The sequence below is a fragment of the Dendrobates tinctorius genome, unplaced genomic scaffold (assembly GCF_039654945.1).
Source record: "Dendrobates tinctorius isolate UK_male_01 unplaced genomic scaffold, ASM3965494v1 ptg000228l, whole genome shotgun sequence".
In the NCBI taxonomy this organism is placed as follows: domain Eukaryota; kingdom Metazoa; phylum Chordata; class Amphibia; order Anura; family Dendrobatidae; genus Dendrobates; species Dendrobates tinctorius.
In genome coordinates, this window is record NW_027361895.1 from 1,828,076 (window position 1) to 1,843,774 (window position 15,699).

The following is a 15,699-nucleotide window of genomic DNA, read 5'->3' on the forward strand; positions in this document are numbered from 1 at the left end:
TTGTACAGTCTACAATTTCTGAGCTAAGCATTTCATCTGTACAGCTTTCCATGGGTGGGTGTCTGAATTACGTTATTTGACACATGGTAAGATTTTAATACTAGAGACAGGTTAGGACCATCCCGATGGGTACACCTTGCGGTGGTTGGATGGCTTTTTTGATTTTTTGATCAAAATAACATTAACTATGCTCCCTATGTTATTTATACATACTATTACTGTTTACTTAGTTACTTGCTGTAGGGTTTCTGCTCATTTTTATTTTTTTCTTTGGGTTTTATCAAGTTTAATATACTCTACAACATACACAAGTTTGATAAATTTATCTAGAAAAAATCATTAACAGAAGGATAAGACAAGTTAAAAAATTCAAGCAAATAATCCCTGCATGATAACTTTTGTGCAAATTCTAGTATATTTAGCAGTACATCTTCCCCATTATTTGCTTATTTCAGTGCATGAAAATGCTTAAACCGAAGTGTCAGAAAACTGCTGTACTCAATGGCCACCAAATAAAAAAAAAATGAGTAGCCTCGTTAGCGCAGTAGGTAGCGTGTCAATCTCATAATTTCAAGGTTGTGAGTTCATTCCTCACATGGGGCAAGACTACTATTTTTATTTTTTTTTAAAGACATTCATTTCTAAACGTTTCAGGAAATGGAAAGCACATTTAATTTTTCTTTTTTTAGACCTTGGTAGATATTACATTATTTTCATATTCTGAAGGACCTTGGACTTTGGAATAAAATTGCATTCTTTTTCCATATATTGCTGGTAAGGTATTTTTCTTCAGTTTCTCTGCACACACTAGTTATTGGAGATTAGAAAGTACTAATCCTTTGGTGCAATTTCATAGAAATTTACATGACATGAGATGTTACTGTTGCCTCTAGTGCTGCAAATTTGCGCTGTGGATATTTGGACAAATTGGATATATATTAAATGTGGGTTTTCATTGTGGATACCACCTGAAATATTGTTAAAATTTGCTCTGTATGAACAGATAATTCATAGTGCCACAATGTCACCACCATAGCCACTACAAAGGGAATCTTCAATTAGTTGAGCAGTTTCCCTGATGGTCTAGTGGTTAGGATTCGGCGCTCTCACCGCCGCGGCCCGGGTTCGATTCCCGGTCAGGGAATAGAGAATGTTTTTGGTTTTTCAGACTATCTCGTTCTAAATTAGCACCATTGATTATTATTATTATTATTATTATTTATATAGTACCATTGATTCCATGGTGCTGTACAGGAGAAAGGGTTACATACAAAGTACAGATATCTCTTTCAGTAAACAAACTAACAATCACAGACTTATATAGAGGGGAGAGAGGACCCTGCCCTTTCGGGCTTACATTCTGCAGGATGATGGGGAAGGAGACAGTAGGTTGGTGGGTTGCAGCAGCTCCAGTGATTATGAGGCGGTAGCTCCAGTAGTGGTGAGGAGGTAGTGGGGTCATTGCAGGCTGTAGGCTTTCCTGAAGAGATGGGTTTTCAGGTTCCGTCTGAAGGATCCGATTGTGGTTGATAGTCGGACGTGTTGGGGCAAAGAATTCCAGAGGAAGGGGGCTATTCGGAAGAAGTCTTAGAAGTGGTTGGGTGAGGAATGAATAAGTGTGGAGGAGAGAAGGAGGTCTTGAGATGACCGGAGATAACGTGAGGGAAGGTATTGGGTGATTAGTTCAGAGACATATGGTGGAGACAGGTTATAGATGGCCTTGTAGGTCAGTAGTAGTAATTTGAATTGGATACGCTGAGGGAATGGGAGCCAGTGAAGAGATTTGCAGAGGGGAGAAGCGGAGGAGTAGCGAGGAGAGAGATGAATTAGTCGGGCGGCAGAGTTAAGGATGGACTGGAGAGGTGCGAGGGTGTTAGCAGGGAGGCCACAGAAAAGGATGTTGCAATAGTCGAGGCGGGAGATGATGAGGGCATGTACAACCTTTTTAGTAAAATGAGGGTTGAGGAAGGGACGGATTCTGGAAATATTTTTGAGCTGGAGGCGACAGGAGGTGGAGAGAGCTTGGATGTGCGGTTTGAAGGACAGGGTAGAGTCAAGGGTTACTCCGAGGCAGCGGACCTCCAGTACGGTGAAAGCGTGATGTCATCAATTGTTATAGATAAGTCGGGTAAGGAAGATCTGTGAGATAGGGGAAAGATGATCAGTTTAGATTTATCTACATTGAGTTTGAGGAAGCGAGAGGAGAAGAAGGAGGATATGGCTGATAGACTCTCTGGGATTCTGGACAGCAGAGAGGTGACGTCTGGGCCAGAGAGGTAGATCTGAGTATCATCAGCATAAAGGTGCCATGGGACTTTGAATTGCCCCAGGCCAAGTGTAAAGATCGAGAAGAGTAAGGGTCCTAGAACAGAGCCTTGGGGGACTCCAACAGAGAGAGGGTGGGATGAGGAGGTAGTGTGGGAGTGGGAGATGCTGAATGTGCGGTTGGAAAGGTATGAGGAGATCCAGGATCGGGCGAGGTCTTTGATGCCAAAGGAGGAGAGGATCTGTAGTAGGAGGCAGTGGTCGACTGTGTCGAAAGCAGAAGACAGGTCTAGAAGGACGAGTATAGAGTATTGTCCGTTAGCTTTGGCTGTAAGTAGGTCATTGGTAATTTTGGCCAGGGCTGTCTCAGTGGAATGATGGGGACGGAAATCAGATTGTAGATTGTCAAAGAGCAAGTTAGATGATAGGTGGGAGTATAGTTCAGCATGGACATGCTGTTTCAGGAGTTTAGAAGTGAATGGGAGCAGCGATATTGGGTGATATCTGGACATGGCTGATGGGTCGAGAGTTGGCTTTTTAAGGATAGGCGTGATTGTGGCATGTTTGAAGTCAGAAGGGAAGGTACCAGAAGTAAGTGTTAGGTTGGAGAGGTGGGTTAGGGATGGGATAAGAGTGGTGGCGAGGTTGGGGAGGAGGTGGGATGGTATGGGGTCGAGTGCACAACTGGTGAGGTGTGATTTGGAGAGAAGATGAGCAAGCTCCCCTTCAGTGATGTTGGATAAGGAGGTTATGGGGTTTGGGCATTGGTCTGGTATACAAAGGGGTTGTGGTGGTTGAATAATAAAGACTTGCCTTGTTTGGTTGATCTTATTTTTGAAGTGCGCGGGGAAGTCCTCAGCAGAGATTAGGGAAGTTGGAGGGGGCAGTGGTGGGCGGAGGAGGGAGTTAAAAGTATTGAACTACTGTTTGGGGTTGTGGGATAAGGAAGATACAAGGGATGTAAAGTAGGCCTGTTTAGCAGAGGTGAGGGCAGATTTGAATGTAAGTGTTGCTTCTTTGAGTGCAGTGAAGTCGTCTTGGGAATGCGTTTTCTTCCAGCACTGTTCAGCAATTCTGGATGCTTGCTGAAAGCTTTTTCTGGAAGCTTTTTAGTGGTGTTATTGTACCAGATTTGCCTATTGATTCGTCGCACTCTGTTGTGCATGATAGGGGCGACCGAGTTGATGGCTGATGAAATAGTGGCATGGTAAAAACTAGTGGCAGTGTCTGTGTCGTGGAGTGAAGATATGAAGGACAGTGGTAGGATAGAGTCAGAGAGTGCGTGAGTGTCTAGATGTGCGAGGTTTCTGCAGGGGTGCGCATGTTGCTGGACATGGGTGACAGGTGAGGAGGACAGTGATGAGAAAGAGAGTAGATGGTGGTCAGATAGAGAGAGAGGGGAGGTTGTGAATTTAGATAGGGAGCAGAGACGGGTGAAGACCAGGTCTAATGTGTGTCCGTTTGTGTGGGTGGCTGAGGAGGACCACTGAGAAAGCCCAAAAGATGAAGTGAGCGACAGGAGTTTTGAGGCTGCTGACTGGTGGGTGTCAATGGGGATGTTTAAGTCACCCATAATGATGGTGGGAATGTCAGAGAGAAAGTGAAGGAGCCAGCTAGAGAATTGGTCAATGAAGGCAGTGGTTGAGCCTGGAGGTCGGTATATGACAGCCACTTGGAGTTTGTAGGGAGAGTAGATGCGGACAGAGTGGACTTCAAAAGAGGGGAGGACAAGGGAGGGAAGAGGTGGGTTGAAGGTGTAATTGGAAAAAAGGAGAAGGCCCACTCCTCCACCATGTTTGTTGCCAGGGCGAGGAGTGTGGGTGAAGTGGAGGCCGCCATAGCATAGCGCAGCAGGGGAGGCACTGTCGGTGGGTGTCAGCCATGTTTCAGTGAGGCCAAGGAAGGAAAAATTGCTGGAGGTAAAGAGGTCGTGAATCACATGGAGTTTATTGCAGATGGAGCGAGCATTCCAGAGTGATCCAGAGAGAGGGAACTGAGTGGTTGGCATCAAGGGCAAGTATTTGAGGAGGGAAAGATTTCTGGTGTTTGTGTGGGTTTGGGAATGATAGAAGGGGTAATAATGGGAGGTATGGGATGTGGGGGTTCAGGGTTGGGAGATATGTCGCCAGCAGTGAGGACAAGCAGAGAGAGGCAGAGCAGGTGGGAGGAGGAGAGTGGGCGATTTGTTTTGTGGGTTATTAGGAGAGATCTGAAGTTGAGGAGCAGGTCAGCGGAGGAGGTCAGGTGGGGGGCAAGAGAGAAGGAAAGATTATTACTTGGTTAGAGGGTGCTGGGGTCTGTGGATAGCGAAGGAGAGTCAGGAGTAATGGAGGCAAAACCATTAGAGCATATTTCAGCATGGTAAGAGTAAGTGTAGAGCTAACAGAAAGAAATGTATATTTTAACAGAGATTAGGCATACCTTCTGGTCACTTCTGGCTCATTTTTGGCATATTTCTATAATTATCCTTATAAAAGACATCCTTGCAAAATACAGGCCAAGGTCTAGACAACCCTGTGTATTGCTTTTGAATTTATGGCAACTTAACAGCACATGAAAATGATGATTTTCACCAATTGCAAGCTATGGCATGATTCCTTTTCTGGCAAGTTTATTGGATCATGCCTCCTTGTCAAAAAATGAAAATGCTAGAAAACAAACTTGGGGGAGGAGGTTTTGTCTGTCAAATGTGTTGAAGTTACTAGTCACCAAAGTGGTGGGGACAGAGCTATCCTTCTTCGGTTGCAGATTATCCTATTCACTGCCTTATTTCAAAGGTCATAAGGTAATTTTTGCGGGGACATCATGTTATATGGGGAACTTATGTGGGGGGAAATTATACTGAGCGCTATGGGGACATTATACTGTATATGTGGCTGTAGTGACCATACAGTACTGGGGGGCCATATATTTGGGTGTGTGATGTCAATACTATACAGGAGCTGTGTGGTACATTATACTGAGGTCTCTGGTAACCATATTGTGTAAGTCACTGTGTGCCAACATGCGCCAATCTAATGTGGCGTCACTCCTATACACATGTTGGGATAGGTGAATATGAATACATCATTTGCATACATGGTAAACAGGACCCCCGAGGAAGCCTACTCAAAACGCGCGTCAAGGCTACTGACTCACACAGTCACGGACCACTTTATGGGTAAGCACATATCACTTTATGCCTTTGATGTCATCTTTTCCATATCAGTGCTTTGTTAGTCTATCATCTGATTCCATCTGTCATTATATCGGCACATGCATGTGAACTCCCTAATGTTAGACTATTTTTATTCTTTACTTCACTTACTTTTTTACCTAATTATATAGAAGCGCCATCTAATTGCCATTTTACATCATTGCACTGATGTTCATTTTGATTATTACTAACATTGATGACTAACATCTGTATAAATATACTGAACACATTTGCTACTCTAATACTAATATTTATTTTTTGCCTGTTGTTGTGTGGTCACATAGTTTGTGTCTCCACTCTCCACAGTTTCATTGTCTATTATTGTGTATACATATTTCGTATCAGGTACTTTTTTATTATCTTCAATAAAAATACAAATATGTTTTACTAAATAGGTTTCTTTACTTTTCACTACATTTGAGGTTTATATGCTCTGTGTTTTCTTGTTGTCCTATATAGGGGCGGAGTGGGAAAAATATTGGGTTCTCTTGTGACCATATTGTGTAAGGCATTGTGGGAGACATTATGCTGGGGGCTGTGATGACAATACTGTATGGGGAAGCTGTGGAGGACATCATACTGTATATTGGGAGCAGTGGTGTAACTAGTGTCCTATGGGTCCAAGCGCAAAGTATGGATGTGGGCCTCCACCAGGGCCAAACTTGGATCTGGGGCCCCCTCCAGCATGTTGGTCAGATCTATTGGCCCCTTTAGTATTGTCCTCCATCCTGGCCCCTATTCTATAATAATAATTATATCCCCCATACAGGACCCATCCTATAATAATGTCCTCAAAAATAATAATAAATGTATTTACAGTGTGCCAACATATTCTGAAGCACTTTACAATTAAGCGTGGACATATACTGACAGTAAAGACAATACAAAGTAACACATAGTTCAATGGTTACTTAGGAGTGAGGGTCGTGCTCGCAAGCTTACAAACTATAAGGAAATAGCGGCACACAATACTTAAAAAGTGCTTGTCACGTATGGTCCGGCCATCATTATAATAAATAGGGAATTTCAAATAAGCTGCATGATCCAGTCATCAGTCAGGATTTGTCTAAGTGCAGTTACCAAATGCTTTTGGGTGCATGGAGGATGTCGACGCAGATGAATAAGAGGGAGTAGAGGAAAATTTAGATAGAGAAAACAGAGATGAGTTAGATTATTTAAGTGAGGTGATATGACTGTCTAAAGAGATGTGTTTTTTAAGCACAATTAAACATGTGGGGATAGGTATTAATCCATTCGTCCAGAGTAACGCATTCCAAAAAACTGGTGCAGCACAAGAAAAGTCTTGGAGACAGAAATGGGACGTTTGGATTATGGAGGATGTTAGCCACTGATCAGTAATAAAATGGAGAACATAGGTAAGGTGATAGACAGATATGAGTGAGATGAACGGAGCAGAACTATGAAGAACCTTGTGGGTGAGAGTGATAAGGTTATATTATACACTGTAGCGCATAGGTAACCAGTGCAATGACTGGCATAAAGCGGAGGAGGACATGCACAGTGCACTTTTGAATATGGGTGTATGCTTCCCAGCTTCATAGACGCACTGCACATGTCCGGAAGTTTAGAAGATGGCTTCCTATCATGCGCAGTGCGCGCCTCTAAAGCTGGGAAGCATATAAATGGCATCAGTGAGACGCAGTGGACGCTGCCAGAATGAGTGGTGCGCAAGCGTGAGGAGACTGCAGGCATGTAGGATGCAGTAATGGACCGTACACAGACCAAGGGTGATAGGGGTTTATTTTACAACAGACAACACCATGCAGGGAGAAAACGGAGGGATATTATTCTCTAATACAGCGAATGACTATTGGGTAGAGTTGAGCGATACCAGCCGATACTTGAAAATATCGGATCGGAATGGATCGGCCGATCTTTAAAAAAAGTATCGGTATCGCCGATTCCGATACCGGGAACCAATGCAAGTCAATGGGGCCAAAATATCGGAATTAAAAAAAACCCTTTCTTTCCTTGTAGGTTAATTCTACATGAAGAAAAACAACTAAGAATAATGTAGAATGTATTGTGGGAGGTGGAGGAGACATTAAAGCCATAGAGGTTTAGCCCAATCAAATGGAATTGCAGGAATTAAACTTTTTTTTTAAAGATGTTAGGAGTTACAAAGATATTGACTATGTTAGCCTCATTTATATTTTGCCAGACATGTATGTCTTCTTCTTCTACTTCCTTTTTTTACATTCTTCTTCTTCTTCTTCTACTTCCTTTTTTTACATTCTTCTTCTTCTTCTACTTCCTTTTTTTACATTCTTCTTCTTCTTCTTCTACTTCCTTTTTTTACATTCTTCTTCTTATTCCTTTTTTTACATTCTTCTTCTTCTTCTTCTACTTCCTTTTTTTACATTCTTCTTCTTCTTCTTCTTCCTTTTCTTACATTCTTCATATTCTTCTTATTCAACAATTATTATTCTACATATTCAGCTTCTTCATCTTCTTCCTATTCTTCTTCATCATATTCTTGTTTGTGTCAGGCATTCCTGTAGTTGTTATCTAGAAAAGTTAGAAGTTTACACCTTCCGTTCTGCCTGTCACAAAAGATTTACAACAGGATTTGTCCGCGTTCAGTTTGGCCTGCAGCAGCAGGCCTTTTCCAGGGGCACCACGAGGAGGAACGGACTCACCCCCATACACTGCTTAGTCTTCTTCTGCTTATAAATAAGATAATATCATTTGCTCAGAGTATTAGTCTTATGCTTAATGTTCTTCTGCTTTGTTTTTTTTATGCTTCTTTGTCTTCTCTCTCTTGTTGTTCTGCATCTTGGTGGTTGTCTTCCTGTTCTTTGTCCTCTTGAACCAGCTGACGGTACTGGCACCCGGAGGGGCAGCAGAAGGAACAAGAGCCAATGGCTCTACCGTGGACCAGCTGACGGTGCTGGAACCCGGTTACTAAGTAGGAGGTACCTGTGCTACAAAGCACTACCAAGGACCAGCAGACGTTGCCGGAACTCGGATACCGAGATGGAGGCACCTAGGCCAAAGGCTCTGACGAGAACCAGCTGACGGTGCTGGAACCCGGAGGGGTAGCATAAGCTGCAAGAGCAAATGGAAATAGCGAGGACCAGCTGACAGTGCTGGCACCCGGAGGGGCAGCAGAAGGAATAAGAGCCAATGGCACAACCGAGGACCAGCTGACGGTGCTGGAACCCGGTTACTAAGCAGGAGGTACCTGTGCTACAAAGCACTACCAAGGACCAGCAGACGTTGCCGGAACTCGGATACCGAGATGGAGGCACCTAGGCCAAAGGCTCTGACGAGAACCAGCTGACGGTGCTGGAACCTGGAGGGGTAGCATAAGCTGCAAGAGCAAATGGAAATAGCGAGGACCAGCTGACAGTGCTGGCACCCGGAGGGGCAGCAGAAGGAATAAGAGCCAATGGCACAACCGAGGACCAGCTGACGGTGCTGGAACCCGGTTACTAAGCAGGAGGTACCTGTGCTACAAAGCACTACCAAGGACCAGCAGAAGTTGCCGGAACTCGGATACCGAGATGGAGGCACCTAGGCCAAAGGCTCTGACGAGAACCAGCTGACGGTGCTGGAACCCGGAGGGGTAGCATAAGCTGCAAGAGCAAATGGAAATAGCGAGGACCAGCTGACAGTGCTGGCACCCGGAGGGGCAGCAGAAGGAATAAGAGCCAATGGCACAACCGAGGACCAGCTGACGGTGCTGGAACCCGGTTACTAAGCAGGAGGTACCTGTGCTACAAAGCACTACCAAGGACCAGCAGACGTTGCCGGAACTCGGATACCGAGATGGAGGCACCTAGGCCAAAGGCTCTGATGAGAACCAGCTGACGGTGCTGGAACCCGGAGGGGTATCAGAAGTTACCCCTGAAAAGCAAAGTTGGCATGCCGCAAGCTGGCCGCAGTTACCGAATCACACAGTCCTACAGGGGGTGCTTGTCCTACTGGCACTATGGAACAAACCTTTCTTACCAGAACCCGCAGTCCACATAGGAAGCACCTAAACTGCTGGCACCCTAGCCTCGGCTAACCCAACCGCAACACGACATGGCAACTTGGGGTGGCAAACTGACATTGACACTTCCCGGAAACAGCAGGCAGGGCTGGAACCAAGCTGGGCAGGAGGGAGTACCCGTGCCAAAGTCAGTTATGAGCAGCAACTGGCGATGTTGGAGCCCAGGACAAGCACTTAGCAGGCTGAGGCCTGATGTGCTGTCAATTGGGAGGCAGCAGGACAGATTGCCATCAAAACAGCAGGGGAACAGCTGACGTTACTGAACCCCACAAACACAGGAGCTAGTGTTTTACTCTGTGAAGACGGCACTTCCGAGCAACAACTGGCTGTGTTGAAGCCCAGGGACAAGCACGGAGCAGGCTTAGGCTGCATTGAAGAAATTTTAAGATCGGTTGTAGACTACTAATTTGAACCAAGCTCCACTTAGGCCTGTGGCTTCACTGATTTTCGTATTTCCCCTGTCCTCCAACCCCGCCAGTTACAGCTCCGAAGTGGCGTCTGCACAATCCACACTTGTTCCTGTGTTACAGGTGTTCAGTCCGGTCAGTTAATCCCCTGATGTGTGTCCGGCAATGTCGCCTGCTCTGTCCACATTCCCATAATGGGAATGTGGACAGAGCAGGCGACATTGCCGGACACACATCAGGGGATTAACTGACCGGACTGAACACCTGTAACACAGGAACAAGTGTGGATTGTGCAGACGCCACTTCGGAGCTGTAACTGGCAGGGTTGGAGGACAGGGGAAATACGAGAGACAGTGGAGCCACAGGCCTAATTGGAGCACGGTTAAAAATCAGTAGTGGTACGACTGTGTAGGCAGCAGGAGACTTTGCCATCCACACAGCAGGGGATCAGCTGACATTACTGAACCCCACTGAGACACGGGAGCAAGTATCTCTTTCCGTGTGGACGGCACTTCCGAACTACAACTGGCTGTGTTGAAGCCCAGGAAATAGGAGGGTGTAGGCAGAGGCCTACTGTATTTTGAATGAGGTGACAGCAGGAGAGACTGCCATCCACACAGCAGGGGATCAGCTGACGTTACTGAACCCCACTGAGACACGGGAGCAAGTATCTCTTTCCGTGTGGACGGCACTTCCGAACTACAACTGGCTGTGTTGAAGCCCAGGAAATAGGAGGGTGTAGGCAGAGGCCTACTGTATTTTGAATGAGGTGACAGCAGGAGAGACTGCCATCCACACAGCAGGGGATCAGCTGACATTACTGAACCCCACTGAGACACGGGAGCAAGTATCTCTTTCCGTGTGGACGGCACTTCCGAACTACAACTGGCTGTGTTGAAGCCCAGGAAATAGGAGGGTGTAGGCAGAGGCCTACTGTATTTTGAATGAGTTTACAGCAGGAGAGACTGCCATCCACACAGCAGGGGATCAGCTGACGTTACTGAACCCCACTGAGACACGGGAGCAAGTATCTCTTTCCGTGTGGACGGCACTTCCGAACTACAACTGGCTGTGTTGAAGCCCAGGAAATAGGAGGGTGTAGGCAGAGGCCTACTGTATTTTGAATGAGGTGACAGCAGGAGAGACTGCCATCCACACAGCAGGGGATCAGCTGACGTTACTGAACCCCACTGAGACACGGGAGCAAGTATCTCTTTCCGTGTGGACGGCACTTCCGAACTACAACTGGCTGTGTTGAAGCCCAGGAAATAGGAGGGTGTAGGCAGAGGCCTACTGTATTTTGAATGAGGTGACAGCAGGAGAGACTGCCATCCACACAGCAGGGGATCAGCTGACGTTACTGAACCCCACTGAGACACGGGAGCAAGTATCTCTTTCCGTGTGGACGGCACTTCCGAACTACAACTGGCTGTGTTGAAGCCCAGGAAATAGGAGGGTGTAGGCAGAGGCCTACTGTATTTTGAATGAGGTGACAGCAGGAGAGACTGCCATCCACACAGCAGGGGATCAGCTGACGTTACTGAACCCCACTGAGACACGGGAGCAAGTATCTCTTTCCGTGTGGACGGCACTTCCGAACTACAACTGGCTGTGTTGAAGCCCAGGAAATAGGAGGGTGTAGGCAGAGGCCTACTGTCTTTGTAATGCGGAGACAGCAGGAGAGACTGCCATCTCCACAGCAGGGGATCAGCTGGCAATGATGAACCCCACTAACACTTGAACGAATGTGTTTGGCTCTGTGGAGACGACACTTCTGAACACCAACTGACGCTGTTGGAGCCCAGGATTAGGCGAGGAGCAGGCTGGGGCCTACTGGATTTTGGCAGGTGAAGGCAGCAGGAGACTTGCCATCTCCACAGCAGGGGAACAGCTGGCAGTGCTGAACCCCACTAACACTCTAACGAATGTGTTTGGCTCTGTGGAGACGACACTTCTGAACACCAACTGACGCTGTTGGAGCCCAGGATTAGGCGAGGAGCAGGCTGGGGCCTACTGGATTTTGGCAGGTGAAGGCAGCAGGAGACTTGCCATCTCCACAGCAGGGGAACAGCTGGCAGTGCTGAACCCCACTAACACTCTAACGAAGGTGTTTGGCTCTGTGGAGACGACACTTCTGAACACCAACTGACGCTGTTGGAGCCCAGGATTAGGCGAGGAGCAGGCTGGGGCCTACTGGATTTTGGCAGGTGAAGGCAGCAGGAGACTTGCCATCTCCACAGCAGGGGAACAGCTGGCAGTGCTGAACCCCACTAACACTCTAACGAAGGTGTTTGGCTCTGTGGAGACGACACTTCTGAACACCAACTGACGCTGTTGGAGCCCAGGATTAGGCGAGGAGCAGGCTGGGGCCTACTGGATTTTGGCAGGTGAAGGCAGCAGGAGACTTGCCATCTCCACAGCAGGGGAACAGCTGGCAGTGCTGAACCCCACTAACACTCTAACGAAGGTGTTTGGCTCTGTGGAGACGACACTTCTGAACACCAACTGACGCTGTTGGAGCCCAGGATTAGGCGAGGAGCAGGCTGGGGCCTACTGGATTTTGGCAGGTGAAGGCAGCAGGAGACTTGCCATCTCCACAGCAGGGGAACAGCTGGCAGTGCTGAACCCCACTAACACTCTAACGAATGTGTTTGGCTCTGTGGAGACGACACTTCTGAGCACCAACTGACGCTGTTGGAGCCCAGGATTAGGCGAGGAGCAGGCTGTGGCCTACTGGATTTTGGCAGGTGAAGGCAGCAGGAGACTTGCCATCTCCACAGCAGGGGAACAGCTGGCAGTGCTGAACCCCACTAACACTCTAACGAAGGTGTTTGGCTCTGTGGAGACGACACTTCTGAACACCAACTGACGCTGTTGGAGCCCAGGATTAGGCGAGGAGCAGGCTGGGGCCTACTGGATTTTGGCAGGTGAAGGCAGCAGGAGACTTGCCATCTCCACAGCAGGGGAACAGCTGGCAGTGCTGAACCCCACTAACACTCTAACGAATGTGTTTGGCTCTGTGGAGACGACACTTCTGAACACAAACTGACGCTGTTGGAGCCCAGGATTAGGCAAGGAGCAGGCTGTGGCCTACTGGATTTTGGCAGGTGAAGGCAGCAGGAGACTTGCCATCTCCACAGCAGGGGAACAGCTGGCAGTGCTGAACCCCACTAACACTCTAACGAAGGTGTTTGGCTCTGTGGAGACGACACTTCTGAACACCAACTGACGCTGTTGGAGCCCAGGATTAGGCGAGGAGCAGGCTGGGGCCTACTGGATTTTGGCAGGTGAAGGCAGCAGGAGACTTGCCATCTCCACAGCAGGGGAACAGCTGGCAGTGCTGAACCCCACTAACACTCTAACGAAGGTGTTTGGCTCTGTGGAGACGACACTTCTGAACACCAACTGACGCTGTTGGAGCCCAGGATTAGGCGAGGAGCAGGCTGGGGCCTACTGGATTTTGGCAGGTGAAGGCAGCAGGAGACTTGCCATCTCCACAGCAGGGGAACAGCTGGCAGTGCTGAACCCCACTAACACTCTAACGAAGGTGTTTGGCTCTGTGGAGACGACACTTCTGAACACCAACTGAAGCTGTTGGAGCCCAGGATTACGCATGCCGCATGCAGAGGCCAATGGGCAGCGGTTTTTATGGAGGTTGTGGACTACTACTGATTCTAACCATGCTCCACTTAGGCCTCTGGCTCCACTGTCTCTACTATTTACCCTGGCCTCCAACCCCGCCAGCTACATCTCTGAAGTGGCGTCAGCACAATCTACACTTGTTCCTGTGTTACTGGTGCTCAGTCCCGTCAGTTGATCCCCTGATGTTTGTCCGGCAAGTTCGCCAGCTCTGTCCTCATTCCCACTACTGGTTATGGGAATGTGGACAGAGCAGGAGACCTTGCCGGACACACATCAGGGGATAAACTGATGGGACTGAGCCACAGGAACACAGGAACAAGTGTAGATTGTGCTGACGCCACTTCAGAGATGTAGATGGCGGGGTTGGAGGTCAGGGGAAATAGTAGAGACAGTGGAGCCAGAGACCTAAGTTGGGCACGGTTAAAAATCAGTAGTGGTTTGAATGTTGATGGAGCTGGTGACTTTGCCGTCCACACAGCAGGGGATCAGCTGGCATTACTGAACCCCACTAACACAGGAGCTAGTGTGTTTCTCTGTGCAGACGACACATCTGAGCGACAACTGGCTGTGTTGAAGCAAAGGGATTATAGTTCAGGTGGTAGAAAAATGAACACACCAGCAGACCTGGATACAGTTGCCAACCACTAATTTAGTCTGTAAGAGGAATGGCAAAGTCTTTGGAGATCCAGGCCTTGTTCATTTTCAGAAAAGTCAGCCGGTCAACATTATCGGAAGATAGTCGCGTGCGACGGTCTGTTAGTACACCACCTGCGGCACTAAAGACACGTTCCGATAATACACTGGCAGCAGGGCAAGCCAGCACCTCCAATGCATACTGGCTAAGCTCTGGCCATGTATCCAGCTTAGAGACCCAAAACTTGAAGGGGGAAGAGCCATCTGGGAGTACAGCGACAGGGCAAGACATGTAGTCTGACACCATCTGACGGAAGCGTTGCCTCCTGCTGACTCGAGGCGTCGCTGATGGTGTAGACAATTGTGGTGGACACACAAAACTTTGCCACATTTGGGCCATAGTGGTCTTGCCTTGTGCTGCGGCGCTGCCTCTGCTCCCTCTTTGTGCAGAGTTTCCTCCACTGCCTCGACGCACAGAGCTGCTTTGTAAAGCACTAGCAACAATGCTGTCGGGTGGAATGGAAAACATTATGGACTGCACCAGTGACTCTTCGTACTCCCGCATTTTACGCTCCCGGTTCAACGTTGGTATGAGCCTTTGTACGCTGTCCCGGTAGCGAGGATCTAGGAGGGTGTACACCCAATAATCAGCCGAGACGAGAATGTGGGCGATGCGGCGGTCGTTTCTCAGGCACTGCAGCATGAAATCAACCATGTGCTGCAGACTCCCAACTGCCAAAGAACCGCTGTCCCCTGTTTGAGGCGTGACCTCGGCCTGCTCTGCATCACCCCACCCTCGCTGTACATACTGAGTAGAGGTTTGTGTACCTCCCTCCTCTGGAGAGATGTCTTCCTCCTCCATCGACTCCTCCTCATCCTCCTCACAAAGTGTCCCCTGCCTAGGCCTTTGTGAGGAAACACGTAGCGCAGACTGTCCAGAAGCAGATGGCATTTGGGACTCCTCATCCTCCACCTCTTCTGAAACCTCATCCCTTAGTGCTTGCAGTGTTTGTTGAAGCAGGCAGATAAGGGGGACAGTCATGCTGACTAGTGCATCATCTGCACTCGCCATCCGCGTGGATTCATCGAAGGCACGCAAAATGAGGCAGATGTCCTTCATAGAGGCCCACTCAATGGTGCTGAAGTGTGAACGGCGCACAGTGCGACTTGTTTGCGCCTGATGCAGCTGGTACTCCATGACTGCTGCCTGCTGCTCACACAACCGCTCCAACATATGTAACGTTGAATTCCACCGGGTGGGTAGGTCACATATGATGCGATGTTCCGGAAGGCCAAATCGTCGCTGCAGAGCAGCGAGGCGCGATCTTGCCGTGCTGGAACGTCGCAAGTGAGCGCACTCTATGCGGACCTTGTGCAACAGTGCAGCAAGATCCGGATAGTCCCTCAGAAAGCTCTGCACGACCAAGTTAAGAACATGTGCCAGACATGGGATGTGTGTGAGGTTGCCTAGGCCAAGAGCTGCCACCAGATTTCGGCCATTGTCACACACTACCAAGCCCGGCTGGAGATTCGCTGGC

At 48.2% G+C, this 15,699-nt stretch overlaps 1 non-coding gene across 1 annotated transcript; it reads left to right on the forward strand.

The window, feature by feature from the left end:
- The first annotated feature begins 1,072 nt into the window (after window positions 1-1,072).
- On the forward strand, window positions 1,073-1,144 carry TRNAE-CUC (transfer RNA glutamic acid (anticodon CUC)). Its single transcript has one exon. It is a non-coding gene; the product is annotated as a tRNA-Glu (tRNA).
- The last annotated feature ends 14,555 nt before the right edge of the window (window positions 1,145-15,699 follow it).